Genomic DNA, 22,829 nt, shown 5'->3' on the forward strand with positions numbered 1-22,829 from the left:
GCTATTAGAGATTGGTGAGAATAATTTAGATCTAATAAATCTGAGGTAACTAAAAAAAATGTTGGCCCACTGTAAATGGGCCATCCTGTATGTATATGCACGCATTATTTTATTTCCATATAAAAATATTAATTAATCGATGCTCCTATGACCCATGCCGAAGTTTTGTGTTCCGAGTGAATCTCAAAAAATATAATTAAACGGCATATTAAACATAAAATAACTATTCACTCGTGACGTACAAATAGTGCGACGCTTTGCGATTGTATTCGATTTTGAATTTGTATTTGCTTTGGTGGCTTCACTCTCGTGTTCGCCGCGTTCCATCTGCCTATTGTTTTGTAATCTTAGTTTAAATAGTAGTCTCTAAACTAGACAGACTAGACAGCTCATCTGCCATCTCTCTCACTCACAATTATATGCCTTGAACAATAAAAAAGATGACGTATAGTGGAAAAATTTTGCTTTTGAAAATTGAGTAAGATCTTGCGTTTTACTGAATTACAATGCTTCTATATGAGCGTAGCAGCTAAGGGTTTCGAATATTTATCATATAGAGCGAATCTCCATTTCATGTTATGAAGGGTAATGGAAACGAAGAGGCGGTATTGACTAAAAAAAGTAGAATAAATAAGTATGTATATAATATTTTGGTCCCCAGCATAAATAATGTCACGATGAGTTAAGTTACAAAGCGGACGGCGGACAGGAAGTACGGATCGTTGCGCGCGCAGACCGTTGTCGGTTCGTCACATATTCGACAATTGTATAGGGTTTACGTGTTTCGAACCCTTTTAAAACGAGACTGACTTTATTTATTAAGTTAATTTAAAAATAATTCCTGCCTTATGCTTGTTAACCTCCGGCTAAGCTAACTATGTTTTAAATTCACGTGGTTATTATTATGCAATTATCATTGAACGTAATGATGATAAATATTGAACCCTGTAAGTTAATGAATGTTTGCAAAAGGCGAATTCGTCGAATTTTGCTCCTATACAATTATAAATCTGTAGACATTGGCGACCTCAGTGACCAATTAGCATTTTAGGCGCTAGATGAGGAGGTGGGGAATAAACTTTTCTAAATTGGTTATGTTCCAAACAGTGCGAAGATAATTTCAGACATTTTTTTTTTCATAACATCAAGCGATGAATGAGAATAACAATTGCAGTGCCACTCAGAGCTTTAAGCCGCGAAGATCTGACGGGCACTGCTACCGCGCCCGAACGCCCTGATACGTAAATTGACAAGTTCCATGTGCCTGTAATTTTACCAGCACCCTTACCCTTCAAAACCGGAACACAGTAATGCTAACATTACTGCTTGGCGGCAGAAACAGATAAGGTGACAGCACTTCTCTGGACGAAGTCTTTCACAAGAAGCTCTACTGCTACTAATTCAATATACAATTTCTGATCAATAACAAATTAACGATTTTTAGGACACTCAAATGTTTTTATTCCTTATTTTCTGTGCATGGCTTTTAATAAGTAATTGTAATAAGTAATAATAACTATCTCCGTGGCCGAACGGTTACCAGTTGGACGGCCAAGCATTCCCGGGGCGGGCGAAATATTTGTATGGCTTACATTTATTTCTCTCTTCATTTCGGTGTAATTTGTGGTTGCCTATGTGTGTGTCCATAGCACCTGCGATACAGAGTTTCCCAAGTGCGTGGCCATGATTTATGAGTGTGTGCGGGTTATGCGTCGTGTTATGTTATTATAATAAGTAAAATGAACACATACCGCTGTTGTTTGACTGATTTTACACTTCTTATAGTTTCCAATAACTTCGCGCGACGATCGTGGATAAAACATGTTTTTTATATCACTAACTAGTACGAAAACTAACTAATCATAATACAGTTGATTAAAAAACACAAATTTCCTTTTTTTACTAATTTGTACAGTAAAATGATTAATTAAAGATTATTATATTCACAGAACAGGGCAGCTATGCACAGTGGGCACAGGATTTACAGTAACAAAAAATAGCGGGTAACGTATACGAAATAATAAAGTTATTGTTCAAAGAATTTGTATACAACCGCGTAAGCCAGTAATTGTATTGTATCATCGCATTGTTCGGTTATTGATTGTTATGAATTTAAATGAAAAATGTATTAATATATGCCATAGCTAAATAGATACCGCTGTGTATGACAATCGATTAGGGCTATTAAAATTATGTGTAATTAAAGTTCAATACGAGTTACCGGAGGAGAAGCTGGAATAACTGTTGCTAGATCAAATGGTATTACATAACCGTCTTACAACAACAAAAAATATACGATACACCTAAGGATATTCTCTAAGGAATGTGCTAATTTATTATACGATAGGATGTACAACGAAACGTCTCGGTTTGTTTGAAAAAACAAATATACGCGATTTACATCCGGAAAAATAGTTTCATTTCCTATAGGATGTACAATATTTATCCTAAAACTTGAAAACTGCCAAGCGGCTTTGCGACATGCTTCACGCCGCCCGTTGCCCCGTCAGTCGCCATCAGACGCTTGTCAGTGGTTTATATTATCAGTGCTAGTCGACGTCGGATCTGTGTCAAATTTTCTCCGCATGTTCGTTTATTATCAATAATAAACAACAATAGATTTATTTTAGTTCAGGCTTGGCAAATTAGTCGCCGCCTATTACACACTTCATAGTTTTAGATCGGTGATTCCGAAAGGGTCTATACTGACCGCCAGGGGTCCACTCAAACCTACAAGGGATCGATGACAGCGAAAAATAAAGGAGTGCATAAGATGTTAATAAGTACATTATACTAATAAAAAGACGTCAGTATACGCGTGTTTCTTGGACCTGTCCAGTGCCTTTGATTCGATCTCCTACGACGTCCTGTGGGATAAACTCAGTGCCGCGAACGTTTTTAGGTATTGGTACCGGAATCAAACGAACGTTGTAAGTTGGGCAAACAAATTTTCAGAGCGGTATAATTTTGAGCGGGGTTAGGCAGGGTGGATCAACATCTCCTAGATTATTCAATTTGTACGTCAATGCTTGGTGCATTGAGACTAATTGGTGAACTAAGCAGCACGTATGTGGGCTGCTTTGTTGACGGAATTTGTTTAAACAACAATAGATATGCCGGTGACATGGTGCTGCTGGCGCCATCGATCAGTGCATTGAGAAAACTAATTGGAATATGTGAGTCATATGCAATATCCCGTGGCTTGTTATATAATGTTAAAAAGTCGAAGTTTATGATCTTTGGAGGCGCCGGTAGGAAGAGTCCTAACGTGTGCATTTCCTGTACTACTTAATAGTTCTCCATTAAAAAGGGTTAGCTACTTTAAATACTTGGGACACTATGTTACCGACGACCTCAAGGATGACCTGGATATACAGCGCGAACGGAGAGCACTATCGGCGAGAGCAAACATGCTTGCCCGCAGGTTCGCCAGATGTACGGCTGCAGTTAAGATACCATTGTTTAGAGCACACCAATGTACGCTAGCGCTCTGTGGAAGAGCTACATTCAGTGCTCTCGGAATGCTCTGTGCGTGCAATACAATAACGCCTTCAGGACGCTGTTGGGGCTGTCACGTTTCTGCTGTGCCTCAGCCATGTTCACTGACGCGCGCGTAGATAGTTTCACGGCTGTTGTATGTAAAAAGTCGGCGTCGCTACTGAAGAGAATACGTGACAGCCCCAATGGCCTCCTGAAGACAGTTGCTGACAGGAATGAGTGCCCAGTTATGCGGCACTTAATAAATAATACAAAGTCACTGGTAAAATATAAGTGCTAATATAGTTTTAAATCTGCACCTACTAACATTGGATCTCAGTTGTCTCAATAAATATCTAAATTTTATTATTATTATTATTATTAACAATGGAGGTCCACGAGTGTGGAACCCGCTGTTTTCGTGATACCTAGTGCCGGGGCGAATAAGTCGTGCGCCTGGTGTTAAGCGACACGCCTGTCCATAACAAATGCAGTGCACTCAGAGCTTTAAATCGCAAAGAATTGATACAGATAGACGTGAAGCTCCTTGTGCATTTGTACTGTCACCTACCCTATTTCAGCCGTTCCAGTTTCGAATGGCCTACCATTCAAAAATCTCCTGTAATTTCATCAGCACCCCACACACAGTTGTCACAGGTGCTGGTGAAATTACAGGCGCATAGGACTTGGATATATAGGATTTTCAACATAGGATTTTCAACCTATGTCTCAGAGTGACGGGCGCAGTGGCAGTGCAAAGCTGTGAGTGGCACTGCAACTAGTGGTAGGCGAGACGCTTACTACCAGGCGCACGACTTCTTATTCCCGTCGTTTGGTGTTATAAAACAAAGACCCGTCATTTTATATAATAACAGTACATTGTGTATTAATTAAATAAGAAATTATTAAACGAGAGTTTATTAGAAGCCCGAAGCCGAAGACTGAGGACTTTAATGACTCGCGGTTTGTAATTTTTACCGCCCGTTTATTACATTTGCGAGGAAACAGATACAATGATAATTTATTTCTTGTATGAATAAATATTGCTTCATAGCATAACATTTACGGAATTTGCAAATGGCAGGCTTTTTGTTTTTTTTTACAGATTGCCAGCTGTTCTTCCATAGATAATACAACTCTAACTAAAATGTTACAAAAGGCACAGACGCATGCAGCCACGATGTATTAGGTATAAAATAAATAGTTTCAAAGTTCTAAAAATACTGCAAATTTGAATTCACAAAATAAATTTAGTAAAATGTAGTTAAATTGTAAATGTGTTCTATACTTGAAGCTTATGCGAAACACATTCAGATTTTTTGAGCATAAAAACTTTGCCTAATCTTCAAGAGAAATACAATGTAGGTGAATAAAATTAAAAGTCTATTTAACGAAAAAGCACGTGAGCATATTTTAGGACATTACGGTCGACATTGCCTACAAGTCATGCCACTGTTTACGAGCAAGTGTGATGAAAAAAAAATACTTGTGACGTAAAATAAAGAAATTATCGTGTCTAAAAAGCAACGTTACGTATATAAATTTATATTTTTGAGAAATTCTATGTGTTAATAATAATAATTATTTAAATGCTACGATACCATTGTCATACTGCGTACTTGTACTTGAACAGTGAAGAGCACATAAACTATGACATTTTGGACTATGGACCGTTCTTATAACAAGCAGCTCAGAATTGAATTCAAATATTAAGGCCTTATGCTCTTAACCTTGTACCTCAAAAAGTTATATTACATTTCAAATGAACAGCGGATGTAACGCAATGTGTGTAGTAATAAACTACATGACACAAATAGAGTCGCACGCGCATTTCTGAATCGATCGTTTTTGCACCTAATCGCTATAACGGCCGGACTTATTACCTACTACTCCATTTATTACTCAATGTATAACGAACATCCTCAATTTAACAACTATGCGTGGGGAAGCTATAAATATAACAGTAAATTAATACTATATTAGATTACAGACATTTTGGATTTCGGTTATGTCATATACGAAAGTCGTAAACTAGTCGGACGGTGTTATTTGCTTGCTTATATGACGGTTTTATTGCTGTACGTTATAAAGTTACAAGATTATTATTGTGATATAAAATAACAAAACAGTACAGACTACTAAAAAAACCAACCTCAAAGTCATTCTCTCTTAGGGTCGTATTCCAGAACTCTACTCAATACTCAAGTACTCAATACTTGAGTATTGCAGTGAGCACTGAAAATCATACTCAAGTCGTTGCCATTAGGGTCGTATTTCCAGTGCTTGAAATCATACTCAAGTCTGCTCAAATCCTGACTTGAGCATTGAGTAGAGTTCTGGAATACGACCCTTAGTTTGCTCAAAGGAGGAATATTTTCTTCAAATTTAAATGGGACCACATGTAAGGTACCCTCTTTCGAACAAAAAAGAACCATCAAAATCGATTTACAAATGAGTTCTTGCGTAATATACATACAAAAAAAACATACAATCGAATTGAGAACCTCCTCCTTTTTTAAGACGGTTAAAAAAATCAATGAAAAGGATGCAAAAATACATTAAGTACAAAATAAATGAAAGTAAAATTTCAGTTTGCAGAAATCAGGGGAAGAAAGAGTTTTTTTTTAATAATTCCAAGTGACGGGACGAACAAGTGGGGCACCTGGTGGTAAGCGTCACGCCTATTCATAACAGTTGCAGCGCCACTCAGAGCTTTAAATCGCAAAGATTAAGGGGCTCTGCCACTGCGCCCATCACCCTGAGACATAAGTTGACAAGTCCCATGTGCCTGTAATATCACCCTTCCAAACCGGAATGCAATAACGCTAGCATTATTGCTAGACGGCAGAAATAGGTAAGGAGGCAGTACTACCCTGGATGAACTCTTTCACAAGGAGGTCTACTGCTAAAATCCTTTTTATCTAGTTATGCGTTTGTATTTTTATAAAAATACAAACGCATAACTAGATTGCCACTTTGTTTAGTCACTGCCCTAGGGAAACAGTGTAACAATTAAAATTAATTGATTGAAATAATTGTAAACAGCGGCGCACAACTTTGTTATCGAATCGGTCCCCAAAACTACGAACGTCTGAACGTCCACAAATCTGAAAATGTCATAAACGACGCATTGTTTTGTATCCCACTGTAACTTTTATTGAATAATTAATTCTACAGTGTGGAGGATTTTTTTTTTCTAAGGTATATTCGATACCTCTCCCGTAAGTTGTAAGTCAAAATACCAATGTTTGTTTTTAGCCTTAATAATTATATCCATTTTTATGTACATACATTATAGATTTCATATTTAAAATAAAGAAATCACTTAATGTTATGTTTACTTTCAAACATGAAACAAAGCAAAAAATGGTATTTTTACTTATAACTACTTATGGGAGAGGTATGTATTTTTATTATGATATTGACATTAGATTTTTAAATTTCTTACTTATTTTTGTTAATTGTAATATTTTGCTTATCTATGCATTTAACGCTAGAAATTGGTGTTATACTCGTATGTATTTTTTTTAAAGAACACCTTCCTTGTTTGCGACTTACCACTTGCGTTTGATCCCATTATCCTTTGTCTCTAAATTATAACATTGTTATATTAATAAAACGAAATTTGTAGATTCTATTCTGATTTTTTTTTTAACAAAAATTTGCAAATTCACACGGTACCATTCATTCATGCAGTCTCATCGGAAGCGGAGATGCGGTCCAAGTGACAATGCGAGGCCTCTCTTCGTGGTGAATCGCTGAATTGTTTGCTCTGCATCGCAATCGAACGTTACGTCAGCTATTGAAAGCTGTAAGGTTAGGTTTTGGATTACATTGGGATGTGAACCCTGAAATTGATGATGTTATTCTATATTCACAATTTTTCCATCTCTTTTTTAATTAAAATGTTTTAACCAATTAATAGCTCTCTATATTTGTATGTACGGAAGGTGGAGATTTTCTCCCAGACATGTTTATCCGTATTTAAACTTCAAATTAGAGTATATAAAAATGGAATAATGTTACGTAACTTGGGTGCCATCATGACAAAATGACCATTGCTATGAGCTTAAGTTGTATAATATTTACTTTTTAATGAATGTATTGGAGTTAGTCGAGCCGCGTCATACAACTACCCACTGTCATAAAATGTAGAGAGTCTCACCAAACAGGTACAGTTTGAAAAACAGCTCAAGTCGAGACTTTAAGGCGTCGCCCTAAAAGCCCGTTCCCACTTGTCGGCTGTCGGACCCGGATTTTAATCGGATGTTTCAGTGGCAGAGCATTTTATATGAAGCTAACACTTGTTTAAAACCGACTTTGTGTCGGCGCCGACAAGAAATTTCATTGTTCCTACTGCGGATCGAACTTGGGACTTGCACATGCAACGCGCAAACCGGAGGGTCACCAAGGCGGTCATCAATAATAATAATTACTTAGTTTCAAATAAAATTCGTTTGAAAAAATGACAATCGATATGTAGGTAATAATCGAAGCAAGACAGGAGTTTCAAAATGGCCACCGTAAAGACATGACGATTTCCCGCGAAAAATTGACAGAAAATTAAGTTATTGAAATATCAGTACAGAGTACTAAAAAAACCGATCTCAAAAGTCATTCATCCCCTAGTTTGCCACCCTTATAGGAGGAATAGTTTCTTCAAATTTAAGTGGGACCAAATCTAAAGTATCTTCTTTCCAACAAAAAAAAATCATCAAAATCAGCTCATTTGTGAACGGAGTTATCGCGTAACATACACAAAAAAACGAATTGAGAACATCTTTTTGAAAAATGAAAATCTAGAAAAATCTAGATCTAGCAGTACGGCTAATTTGATGCCTTGGCGTATCCCGAAGGACGAAACATTTGACTATTACTGCTTGAAGAAAAAAGTTAGAAACAGACATTGTACTCGTAGGTATCTATTTTTTAGGAGTAAATAGCAAATGCATAGTCGTATTTTCACTTCATTACCAAAATGACATCAACAAGTCTCGCGACTCTTGCACAACGATTCAGCGCCCTGCCGTTCCATTGATAGAACTTTGACAACCGAATAATGTCGTTATGTCACAGTTCAAAAGGCAATAGTTAGGTACTCGTTACGTCAAACTTTGGTAGAGAAATGCAGAGTGATTTCTATCACTAGTTTATAAAATAATTAATATACTTAGGCATAAGAAATTTATATGCAAGCTTTCAACAGTGTTTCAAATGACGCACGGAAAACGCACAAGCCAGTTACAGCAGCGTTTAAACGGTAACCTTTTTTGTATATAAGATCATTGGGTAAGCGGTATCCATCCAATATCACTCATCATTCCTGTGAAGTGTGTATAGTGATTATAATTTGTTATACTGTTCTACCGCTGGCCGCCAGTTTTTTTAAAATATTATATCAACTGACTATATGTGCCTATAATTTCACCACCCTTCAAAAACGGGATCGTAGTAATGCTCACATTACAGCTTGGCGGTAGAAATAGGTAAGGTGGCAGTACTTCCCTGGACGAACTCTTTCACAAGAAGCTCTAAAAGTTTTAAAACTAATGAACTAATGGACCTGGAGTAATTTACGTTAAACAGTTTTTTCCACACACTTAGTTGACAAATAGAATGATAATGGTCGGATTTTTGAAGACTAACTGACTTCAATAAATCAAAATGTAGACATTTTATATATTATTTTGTTTATTGAACATTGGCTATAGATGCATCAGCTTATAAAGAAAACAAATAAGTAACAAACTCAAAACTTAATTGGTGTAAAGACTGTAACTGTAAAAACTCGCCAATTTTTTTCATATTTTATGCTTAATATTTTCTGTTTGTTTTTTCTTCGCCTGTGAGCAATGACATTAAAACCATACAGCACAGTTTGATGTTATTCAAATATTATTTCTCGTATGCTATTTTATATTTCTCCTAAATCATTTTGACACATAGGTAAACTTTTCAATCATTGTTATTGACCCCAATCACCATCAGTGCATATTTTCTAATTTATTATCTATTATTTATAGATTGATCCACGCATGTACGTCCATGCATTGTATGGTAATGGTATTAACAAACACGTACGTAATTTTGGTCTCTTGATTATTTTTTAATTAATGCATGCCAGTAAATACACAATATGATTATTCAATCATTCAATATAAGTTGTTAATTCAAGAATAGTAATTTTATTATTGTCAACTTATACAACCTGTATATGTATATGTCGCCGAGCGCCGCTCGCGACGCCTCTAAAGAGTTTCGGCTAATGCTTACTAACATCATTTATAATTGTCCAATTTGCACCCGAATTTTGTATCACTGGGGAAAATATATTGTAAATATTCCATTTTGACCGTATGCTTGCTAGAGGGCGTCAGGGTATCGATAGCACCCGGCCGCTACGTAATGAACCTGTGTTTCCACAAATGTGGTGAGTTACGACAGTGTGACAGTCCTACAGAGTGCTCTTTCTAATCGCGGGTAAACCACCTCTGTTCTAGCTAGCAATTGACATCAGTGCACGTACATGTAAATACATCATCCATAATACAACTTTCCCCCGCTATTTGTTTGTATAATGCAACAGAGATGAATATGCAGGTGGTTGCTGCTTTTGAATGTTTCTTTTACGTTGGTTATGAAATGCGATTTGTTCCTTTATTCATATAAAATAGAATAATAATAATAGCGCACACACTCAACATACCCCCGCACTAGAGAAACTCTGTGTAGCGGACACACACATAGACCACCACAAATTACACCTAAACTCACGAAAGAAATAAATGTAGGTCATACAAATATTTCCCCGGCCCGGGAATCGACCTGGGACCTGGGACCTCTGCGTGGCAGTCCATCTCCGGTAAGTTGCCATGCCGCTCGGCCACGGAGGCAGTTGCCGATCTAACTACACATATATGTGTAGTTAGATTTTCTTTTTGGGTTGGTTCTTGCACATTTTTGCTGCGTAATTTGGTCTGTTTTGTAAAACGCGCGAATCGTATTGAAAACTGTAGGTATCGAAGGGATATTGTTAGCTGCCCTCGTAAACTGAAAGTCCTAGGCATTTAGCAGCCTTACAGCCCTGGTAGTGTTACGCCTTTGACCATGCGGTCTAGGTAGTACTGTTGGAGATTTCTACAACAGAACCAACTTTATACCAAGGTAATACTTAGTCATTGTGACAGTTTCTAATCTTTTTACGTTCGATTGATACGCAAGACATGAATGTTTCCTATTATTGTTGTGGAAAGATGCTAATTTACGCTGGGAAATGTTCGATAGGAAGATGTTTTTGTCGATTATTGCTTGCACCCCACATAAATGCTAATGCTTTTCAACTCTCGCGCATAAACCATGCTTATCTTACATTTTCTATGCAAATGTGTTGTAAACTTGCATTTCGGTTTTCTTTAAAGGTCTTACATATTTCTCTAAAGTGTGTTTTTAGGAAGTTAAATCGAAAGTTAATAAACTCACGCCTGATCAAAACTTCAATTTAGCTTAATTTTTACTATATATGTATATTATCACTAATTGCCGTTGATGAATATCTATTCTATATTTATTTCTTTTGTTTATTTTATAAAATTTTTGTCGGGAACTTAGGTATTTATATGTATATACATTTCTTAGGTACACACTTCTGCGCCGATAAAGTCGTGGGTAAAAGCGGTCATTTATATTTTCCATTACTTTGTTTTTTAATAGTGGTTATACTCGCATAATACATGTAAAAATTCTACTCTGACGAAATCAAACATCAAACCATGAAACTTCTAAAAGAACCCGAAACAAAATGAGTAACAAACAGACTACCTAAAAATTGGATAATATTGCTTATAAAGCGCACTTTGTTTTGGTAGGTGTTTATGTTTTTCTGCCCGCACAGGCGGAATTCATCTTCGATTGTTTTAACATTTTGTTCCTATCGTAATATTTTATATCGTGTATCCAAAGTCATTGCAGCAATGTAAACAAACATTGCATTGTCGTTTGTAGCGAATTACAATATAACCAACACAGTAACAGACCTTTGAACGTTGTTTATTAATTTCGTTGTTTATTGTGTTGTGTTTTGGCAACAATATATCCAGTTTCAAAAGAGATTATGCGTGACCAAACCGAACAGTTCGTCATACATATCGAGTTTTATGGTTGAATATTAAGTAACTTCCGCTCAGAAAAACTTCGACATTCCCCCTTACAAAGAGAAAAAATATACGCAGAAAGTATTGCTATAAGAGGGTTGTATCCTATTAAAATTTTCGCCTATAATATCTTCTAAAATTTATTGAAACTTGCACACAAATAAGCCTTCAAAATGCCATCCCAATTAGGGTCAAGATTGTCCCCAGCAATTCGTCTAAATTAATCTATTACAATATACTTAAGCGCTTACAGGTTGCAGTTTGCCTTGGCGAGTGAGCGTCAACAGCGCAGGCGCTCATATTCGATTATAGCAAATTTATGCAAGAGAAATGTAGAAGATGACTTTGAGAATTAGAGTTGTTATAGTTCATTTCACATAGCATAATTCCGATGACATTTGAGATTTGAAGTTTCTAGAGATGTGGTGGTATAAAATCGAATGAAAAACAATTGATTGAAATAATTTGTAAAGAAGCGAGAATTGATTTACAGAAAATAAATTAAAAACAAGAAATAGATTTAATTATTATGTTATTAAGTTATCCAAAAAATTAACAACAACCAAACAAAAAGTCAACAACAAAGCATAAAATCAACTGCAACGAAACAAAGTTTGCACAATTACTCCGAAAACATCACACAAAGCTAAAAACAAAAAGAAAAAGACTAGCATACAAGGTGTATGCAGTCGTATTGACGCGAGATACACAATAGCCGATTTAATTTATCGATTTTATGGTGTAAATCACTATGGATAAAATATTCCGTTTTACGCATCAAGTAATTGGAGTAATCTATTTTTATTGTTATCATTTCATTTTCTTTCTACATAAAATACTGTATTTTTTATTTAAAATTACAACTGCAGCAAATATTGTTTGTTTTTGGTACATTGTGACAAATTTGCTATGTATTTTTATAACCTGGCTGAGAGATTAGTTAGAAGTAGTACGTGTGCAACGTAAAAATTGCAAATGTCACAGAACTCGTCCATGTGAAATGGACTTATAGTAAAGATTCTTTGACAACGTACGTAGGTTGGGTAAGTGCTCGTGTGTATGCTCTCTTGTTCAGATTTCGAGTGTGTAAGAGAGATTTTAAAATGTTTGACATCATAGAAAGCTACCAATGCAATCCAAGAGATAGGCAACAGCGTCTCCGGTTTTTATTAAATGTTTTCGTAACCGATGGAAAAATTGGACGTGTAAGGATGCGCAACAACGCCACAATTCATGTTAATTTTATCGAATTACCAATATCTTTATGGGAATCCCCTTAGGCCGAAACATAATCAGTCATTGCTCAATACATAAGTGATGTGTTGGTGTCGCAACTGTGTTGTACTTGCCTCTATACTCTAAGGTATTATGATAGCGACGTTCGGTATTTAATCGTGGGCATGATTAATCTGACACGCAAAGGGGCTGATGAAATGTGGGGTCTTTGATATGTCGCGAAAGTCGATGAGATTTAATTTTGAATCGTGTTACAATCATTAATCGATTCCAATTTGTGGAAATTTCAAACGACGGACATGGTTATCTTTAATGGAGTGGAAGACGTCATATAAGTCGATTAATGAACTTAACAAAGCCGCTATGGGTCGTGATTGGTACAACGGGTGTTCATTCGACTTCTTCCCAACCGAGGTTTGGGAAGAAGTCGCTCCTCTAAACTTTCAAATCAATCTATTAACAATGAATTATGTAAACAGGCTAAAGAAAAACACATACAGCAGACTGCCTAGTGTTCGAAATTGCGAGAATTAAATTACCTAAAACTTAAACTGCCTCCGTGGCCGAACGGTTACCATGCCGGACTGCCACGCAGAGGTCCCAGGTTCGATTCCCGGGCCGGGAGAAATGTTTGTATGGCTTACATTTATTTCTCTCGTGAGTTTGGGTGTAATTTGTGGTTGTCTATGTGTGTGTCCATGGCACCCGCGACACAGGGTTTCCCTAGTGCGGGGCTATGTTGAATGTGTGCGTTATTTATTTACCTATCTGTACCGCTTACATTAAAAACTAAAGTTTCGTCGTAATAGAACGCTATCAACCACTTTAAAATAAGTTTTTACAAACTTCTATTACCTAAAAACAACAGACAGTATTTTTTTATAACTGCAGATATTTTAAATTTTCTGTATGCGTTATTAACAGTAGAGCTTCTTGTGAAAGAGCTCGTCCAGGAAAATACTAACACCTTACGTATTTTTACCGCTAAGCAGTAATGTGAATTTTTCTGCGTTTCGGTTTTGAATGGTAGTGGTCACGGTGAAACTACAGGAACATATAACTTGTCAACTTACGTCTCAGGGTGATAGGCGCAGTGGCAGTGCTCTTAGTGGCACTGCAACTGTAACGGACAGGCGTGTAGCTTACCAACACAATATATTTCAGAACCAGCAGAGTTTAGTAATATCAGTGTCGCACACTATCATATTCAAATCTCTATATTGACCCTTACATACGCGGTTGGATATCTCTAGAAAATTATTCTAATCTTATTTTCCACTGCTTATACACTGTTTTGATAACCGGAACTTACTTCGTATGATAATTAATTAGTTCGTATGCACGTGTAGGTACGTATTCGTTGAAAGTGTGCCGCCACGGCTGCTGCAGTCAAAATAAACTATTAAATGAAAGCAATTAACATTTACACGCCGGAGAAATTACTATTAAACAGAGAAAACTTTACGAAATCGACCCCCTGGGCTTGATCATTTGCTTGTTTTAGAATTGTTTTCAAGTTCGATTTGTTTTGAAGACTCACGAAAACATTTCGTAAGCTTTGACTGGCTCTGTGGCCGAACGGTTACCATGCCGGTCTGCCACGCAGGAGTCCCGGGTTGGTTTCGCGGGCTAGGAGAAATATTTATATGGTCTCATTCATTTCTCTCGTGAGTTTGGGTGTAATTTGTGTTCGACTTTGTTTGTGTCCATGGCCCACGCGATACAGGGTTTCCCTAGTGCGGGGTTATGAGTGTGTGATTGTCATAATATCAATGATGCAGTAATTACATAATGTGCTTTTTCAGTTTAATACCTAATTAATTTGAAACCTAATAAAAGTCTAATTCGTAATGCTTCTCTAGATAAGCGATACGTTTGTAATCACGAAATCTAAAGTAATACACATTTGAAAACATTCAGGCGAGTGAAAATTACGACAAAGATAATCTTTATTGGAAAGTCGTCCCATATGTCCAGCAAAAAACAATAATCGATTCATAATTATCGTCTTTTAAATCGATTTCAACATCGATCTCCGTAATGTCGTGTCGGTCGATGAAATAAGTATTTACGCTCACGTTGCTACCAAGTATTTTAAGTTGACCAAAACTTTGTAATTCGTCCGACTATTGCAGATATTGCGAAATGCCAGTTGCGATGTAGAGGTAATTAAAAGGATTATGTGTAGTTATTAATATTCGTATTTTGTGTGAATAAAACGGAAAGTTGGTTGGAGTTGGAGGTGTTATGGAGTTTGCATTTGGCATTTATACATGCCAATCAAATGGAATATTGATGGACTTTTTTCAAATTACATATTTCCAGAAAGCAACTACGGTAGGTACCTAGCTTGTACCAAGTGCGGTAAACACTAGACATGCAAGAATCCTAAGCTTTACTACGGTTTAAGCACACTAGGTCAGATCCTCGCAAACCTGTTCCGTTCATTGCAAGTTTATTTACATATACTAGATATCTTAGTCGCTATGTAAGTGCAATACCTGTGGAGTATCAGTCTTTTCCGTCAAGTTCTCGAACCGTGCGAGAATCTCCTTCACTGACACTTTGGGTTCCGTGGTTTCCTCGTGTATCGTCTCCATATGACCACTAGACGACGACGAGTAACTTTGAGGGCACTTTTTAGGTACGCGAACGTCCGATTTGCGGCGCGAAGGCTCTGGGTCGCGAGTGTCCGCGCCGGAGTCGGAGTCCTCTGGGGCGGAAGCGTCCGCGCTGGATGGAGCGCCTTCCGAGGAATTTATTAGAGAGTCGAGACTGGGGGCGCGACGCGGGGGTGAACGGGGTTCACAATCCTCACAATCGAGCTCGAGGCCGTAGAGGCGCTGCAGATGGCGCCAGTTATCGCGCATCGCGAGCGAAAGCCGCGGCCGCTGCATGGTGCGCGCGGCGCTGCGGTTACGGGCGGACTGCGCGCGTGCCGACCACCGTTCGGTCGACACGGCCACGGCTCTGGCAGGCAAGGACAGCCGTGGGGTTCGTAGTGCGTTGTTTAGTTGTTTACACTTGACTTGCGCCAATGTTTTGCTTCGCCCAAGCTTTTACTACATACACTTCGATATCGCCGATTGCAACATATTAAGCACCGGCATTAAGCAAAAGTTAACCAAGTTTCATAATGAAGTAAGTAAAACTGACCGGACAGTGTACGCTAAAATTTATTAAGCAGTGTTATAATATAATAGTACTTGGTACTATAATAGAATATTTAGAGCATACTGTAAGTGTACAATTCGAGGACATAAGGAATTAAATTAAATGACGTTACTAATATTCCGCAAGAAATTAATTTTAATAGAGTTGTCATTATTCACTTTCATTCGCTTTGTCTTGCTTCGAAGTGCGGAATAAATCGTCGGTAGGCGATTATTAAGTGAAAATCGTCGATTTCTGTTCGCCATACGCGCTCATATTCACTCGCCATGCTTTTACTAGGCCCGTAGAAACTATCTATGCAATCTAGTTGTAATACACGTTTTCTATTACCATACAGTTCTTAAAAATTGTAATAAAGTGATGACTTACCGATCTGTAAACTTTATTGGTTACTTCTCTTAAATCACAGATCACCGTTACATTGTTAGGCAAAGGTCTCCTGTACGAACAAGATGTTGCTTTTCTCCTCGTAATAACGAGCATCCTATACTTCAATAATAGTTGGCTAAAAATGTGGTTTCCGCATGGCATTCCAAAATTCAGCTACTGCAGGAATAGAGTGTTATTTTCAACCACCAATAGAACATCCGATATGGTCTAGTGGCTAGGATACTTGGCTCTCACCCAGGAGGCTCGGGTTCGATTCCCGGTATCGGAAAGAACGAAGTCGAGTATCTTTTTTTTTTGTAAATTCTGGTACGTTACATCGATACTATATAAGGTATCGATGGTACGTTACCCTACCGTCTGGTCCAGTAATCGTGTATACCTATGTATGCACGCACTATGCACTGTATGCTTATGATGAATAAAATGATAATGAAATATCCCAAGCAGACATAAGACCGCAGTAACAATTAATAAGTTTTAACTTATATCTAATTTTCATTACTAATTAATAACAAAAAAAATGAAATAAAAATTCGTACTGTGTAACACAATAACTTCGCAATATTAGTGAAAACAGTTCCAATGTTCACCGCTAGGTGGCATTGGCGTAGAAAAAGCGATTTGTGAATGGCGGTGTTAAGATTTTCCTTAAAGTAATGTCCTGTCACCAGTACTTTGCATGAGATGGATCGATTCCACGATTGCGCATCTACGGTTATCCTCGCTAAGCGGAAGCATCTTGAACTCGTCCATCTTTCGAGACAAGAACTAGGGATGGGTAAACAGTGGTGTTAGTAAACAGTTTCGAAGACGCACAAAAAAAGGTTTCGCGTTGACATCCACTCGGTGAATATATAGTCATGATATCTGATACTGATACGAAGCAATATTGGTATTTAGTTTGGAAAATATAGCGGAGTAATATCGATATATAGTTTCTAAGATATACGATATCGGATTTTCGATATTGCCACAGTATATAGTTTCAATAACTATATACGAGTACGATTTGTAACGCCCGTTCCTAACAAGAACTCCTCTGACTGTGTGTTTTTTTTTGTAATATTCGCATCCACCGGGACTTGTCGTGCACTGTGCGCCGCGCTTTGCATCCAACGAGACGAATCTCTTTTATTGGACACCCTTGTATTGTAAGCCAGATTGTAAGCTGTTGTACAATAAACCAACTCTTCTTCACCAAATTAAGTCGTTTGATTCCTGGATGTAGTAAGGGGGCACCAGCTAGCCGAGCGAATCTCTACCACCCCGTACACCCCCTCCTACTACAACTGTTAAAATAAAATATTTTGTAAAACGTAAGTAGAGTAACTTGGAATGTTCTTTGGAAAATTAAAAAAAGAATTTACTTAATAACATTTGTAAGTATAGTGAATATTCGACAAAGCTGATTGTTGACTTTCACCGTTACCATGGGACTTGGAAGGGAATCGAAGCGTTAACAAGTATATGCAATTTATATCTGAAATAATTAGTTTCATTTCCTATAATTTGTCTAATTAAGGCATTCACTTTACCTAGTTAGAAGTAAAGTTTTGTAATTAATAATATAACTATTTTATTTTCATTTATTGCTTTTTATTTTTAATCAATGAAGTACTTCTTTCCCGTATCACACTGCTTCTCATTCTCTTTCTGGGTTTATACCACAGAGACTGCGGAACGCTCACATTTTCCAACCAGCATTCACTATGGTACATCGTGGTTAGGACCAACAAGCCCTTGTTTAAAACACTCCACCTGTCACAAAACAATGTGCAAGTGCATACCTGCGCATCGGCTGCGCAAGTACCTGCGCTTGCGCGTAGCGGTGAGCGCGGTCAGTGTAACGGATCCAACGGGAGCCGCGGACATTGGCCACTTATGGCCCGTATTATATATCTATACTTTAGTCAATGTTGCCTAAGCGTTTAAATAATATGAGACTGGCGATATAGCGCATTGTCTTATGTTAGAAATGGAACACTCTACGTGCATAATGTCTATATCGCCGTGCGCAGTGACAGCGTAAGGTAAATAGACAACTCCTGGGCAAGCTAGTTTTCTTATCGTTGTCGATCTCGATTTGAGTTTAGACTGTGGTCAATTAAATTTTAAATGTAGAAAATAAATGTACATATAAAAAAATACATATTGTGCCGACCCCACCTAGCGTGGTATAAAGACAGGAAGAAGATATGAAAATATAAAAATTGTTGTTATACATGTAGAATTTTTTTTTCATAATATCAATTGATGGGACAAACAAGTCGTGCGCCTGGTGCTAAACGACACGCCTCTCCACAACAGTTGCAGTTCCATTCAGAGCTTTAAATCGCAAAGATGTTATGGGCTGCGCCCGTCACCCTGAGATATAAATCGTCAAGTCCCATGTGCCTGTAATTTCACCTGCACCGTTACCCTTCTAAAAGGGGACGCAGTAATGTGATCACATTACTGCTTGGCGGCAGAAATAGGTAAGGTGGGAGTGCTTCCTTGGATGAACTCTTTCACAAGCAGTTTTACTGCTACGAAAGATGGAATATAAAGAAAAAATTATAATTGCTAAAAAATATACAAACACCAGAAGAAAATGTTATTATTACACAATCCAGACGAAGAAACTACGTAATAAAATAAAGATAATTCCTCCTTTATGACAAAATTAATGGCTTCGTAAAAATACTTCGGCCGTTTTCCGTATTACGCCAATGTTTACGACATCTTCACCTAACTTCCTTTAGTTTTGCGTAAATTTTAATCAATACATAACACAATACCTTTTTAGGAATATTTCTCTATGATTAAAGGCGACACGTGTCAGGAGTGGGACGTGTGAGATTAATATGTAAATATGTAATAAAATGTAAACAATTACAAGATAACATATGGTTGTAAATTTTTAAACAAATCATGGTTAACCACATAATCCTTTTCACAATTGTTGTGTCTGGGTCTGTGGGTGTACTATTAGAATATATGTATACCATCTACAAAAACAAAGTAAAAGACAAAGTCAAATTATGTATTTTATACATTCACCTAGCACCCACAGAACTATTACTAAATAGAACGTGGACCCTTGAAGACAAAATCTGCAATTCAACTAGAATGAAACTTTAATTGTTACAGTTAGAGATATTGTAATTATCATAATTAAACTACGCGGCGTGACCGTTAAATATGTTTGTTAGAAATGTTGCGTACTTACCGTCTTACTTAGACTTTATTGTAATAAACCTAGATACTGTCCTCGTTCTCTTTACATTGTTTATGTATGTTTACATTCTCTATTCATTTTACATAATATTATCTATTCATTTTAATTCAATTCACTTTAAGCATATTTACGTGGCATTATTCAAAATAAAAAATTATATACAAATTGTTCTACTTCCACTTTCGTGTAAGGGCACCTTACAGGAGACTAGGGGCGTTCCCTTTAGAATGGCTCAGCTTATTGTTTGCCGGTAGTAGCTGTCAAACTTCTGGTCACCGAGAAGAGTTGAAAGCCCCTTAGCGAGGAGGATAGCCTGTAGCCCCCACGAATTTCCATTTCAACAGGTACACAGCTGCACTAACTGAGATTGGCGTGTTTAGGCTTATTGCGGTTCTCTCTATTAGTTAAATATATGTACTCGTATAAAGCGCGTAAAAACCAACACCGTCACTAAATGGAAATGTTGAAATGCCAGCTCCTGAAAGTTGTCGGAAAATAGCATTTTAAGTTTGTGAAAATGAGAAAACATTGCAAGATTTTTTTTCCTTTTCTTGGGGAACAAACAGTCTTTTACAATTATAAAATAAAAAAAAAACAATTAACTTTTTACTAGACCTATAATTCCCTGTACTTATAGGTGAACAAGTATAAGGTACAACCAAAGACGAGCAATGCTCGTCAATATTGTTTTCAACGTGCAATATAACAGATTTATTTAATTGATTCGTCCCGTCACTTGATAAGATAAAAAAGAAAAAAAAAATTAAACCGAAATATCGCACACTAGGTCCAAACTGATATATCGTGAAGTTCGCATTCGTGGAACCATACTGTAAGCAAACCACATAACATTTTCCTATATATATATTACAAAACAAAATTTATATTTCTCCACGAAAAAAACAACATTTTTAACTATTAGACCTTTTTTCTGCACCACACAATGCAATAAATTTATTTAATTATTTAATTAATCTTGAAAATATCAGCTCGGCTTAGAGTTCCATTCTTGTTTTCGGCATGTTGTAAAATCATAAAGATATTTCATATACTGAAAACATCGAAAATGTAAAGTCAATATAAGCTTAATTAAAATTAATTTAAATTCAAAAGAGATTACTCAATATTTTAGGTGCATATAGATATGATTAAAAGCCTTCCAACGAAAGAACATCGGCAGATTAAAGTTTGCTGTAAATGAAACCTAACTTGTTACGTGAACAATCTTTCTGTTATATGAATTACGATTACAACGAAAGGTTTAGTCGGAAGATCACATTCTCTCATCGTACAGCCTCAAGCTACTAATTATGGAAGTTTTATCGATAGCTTATGTAAGTGCTATTATTATCTAAGTTAATATTTAAGTTGAAGTGTTATGTCGCATGGTTTTGTGGCAGTTTACACAAGATGCCACAAATGCATTATACTTTAGACTAGTAAAATAACCTCTAATAGCGGCACAGCAACACTCCCTTTGTCACGTCAGAGTCATAGGTAGCACGATGAATTACAAATCTTTAAAAATCGCAAATGTGACGTCCGGCTTGTGACGCGTAATACTGTCGCAATACTGTATATACACCATAGAGTATCAGTACAGATTCCGCTCTCTCACGTTGTAAATAAACTTATACAGACATAATTTTAATAATATCAGTGTCATTGTGATTCGAAATAAATGATTATGATTATTTTGGATATCTGTTTTAGACTCTCGCCTCTCCCACGGCCCAAAAGATAAATTTAGAATTTTTAAATGGAAAATTCCCCGGTAATGGGTACTAACGCGTTCCGGTTTTTATGTGTGAAAATGTGAAACTACAGGCATACAGAACTTGTCAACTTTATGTCTCAGGGTGGCGGGTGTAGTGGCAGGTACCCACGAGTCTGCGATTTAAAGCTCTGAGTGGCACTGCAAATGGGTAGCTTACTTACTTACTTACTTATCATCACGTGCACAACTTGTACATTCCGTCACTTGATATGACTGATAGTAAAGACAAAACTGTTAAAAGTTTGACAAGTAATTAATACAAACAGTGCTTTAAACGCGATGTTGTCACCTTTTCGTCGGGGATAACGCGTAACTAGCATTTGATTATGAGTCTCCACTGACTTTAATGAAGAACTTTAATGGCGGCGCTTCACTTCACATGACTACTTGTATTCGGTATTGGGGGTTTGATGTAGGTACGTGGAAAAATATTTAACGTACAGACAAACATGCAAACACTGACAAATATGACCGTTCACACATGGAGCCAAATAAGGAGTTAAAATAATGAATATGACCATAGTGTGAACGGTTTACTTGCGTATTTGCCTATTTTGATCCTTTGATGTGCGTCGAGAAATCGACCAGCGCAAGGTAACGCGAGTTTGGTGTTTGGTGTTTGTTGTGTTTGTCGAATAGGCAAACAAGGCAAATACTTTGTCACACGTGCTATCTACACATATTTGCCAAATAGATCGAATATGCAAATACAAAATAGCTATGTGAAGTGCCAGCATAATGTTTACTGGTATTTTCCAATAATAAACTTGATATAATTAGCCATAAAACCAAACCAATGCCGACTCTTTAATTATCTTACAACACTCGAACGAGAGCATAATCTTGGCCAATAATATTAATTGATTCAACTATAACATAAAGTGGCTTTTACATTGTCAGTGATTGATAATTCAGTCAGTATCTTCTTGTTCACTCAGCCACAGAGTAGGCTATATAAATGCTTTTTTAAAATACAATTTAAACTGTATGCAGGTTACGTAAAGTGCAATTTTCAAAATAGAAGTTTGTCATTATATAATTTTCAGCCTAGTAAAAATGAGCTATTATATTATAATATAGCATATATATAGCAAGCGATAAAACGTAGAAATAAAGAAACAGATTCTACAGATTTAAAATTTCAAAACTTATTGTTCAAATTAGAACTATTAGAACCAATTACTTTGTTCAGAACCATAAGTAACATAATTGTGATTAACTAAAAAAGTTTTTAGTGAGCAATGGATCTTCGTTTAAATTTGAATGTACATATGTATCAAAGACATGTCATATACCAGACGCCAATGTTACGCTACAAAGATATCCAGTAAGTAATCACCTTTACGAACGTGTGTATATACATATATATATATATATATATATATATATATATATATATATATATATA

General features: G+C 36.7%; 1 protein-coding gene and 1 non-coding gene across 3 annotated transcripts in view; one reads left to right on the forward strand and one right to left on the reverse strand.

Moving 5' to 3' along the window:
• Positions 1–22,829, reverse strand: part of LOC113233833 (unconventional myosin-XV) — a 164,701-nt gene that overhangs the window by 46,544 nt on the left and 95,328 nt on the right. The gene's annotated exons all lie outside the window — the stretch shown is intronic.
• On the forward strand, positions 16,624–16,695 carry Trnae-cuc. Its single transcript has one exon. It is a non-coding gene; the product is annotated as a tRNA-Glu (tRNA).

Source organism: Hyposmocoma kahamanoa, unplaced genomic scaffold (genome assembly GCF_003589595.1).
Source record: "Hyposmocoma kahamanoa isolate Upper Pololo Valley unplaced genomic scaffold, ASM358959v1 80, whole genome shotgun sequence".
In the NCBI taxonomy this organism is placed as follows: Eukaryota; Metazoa; Arthropoda; class Insecta; order Lepidoptera; family Cosmopterigidae; genus Hyposmocoma; species Hyposmocoma kahamanoa.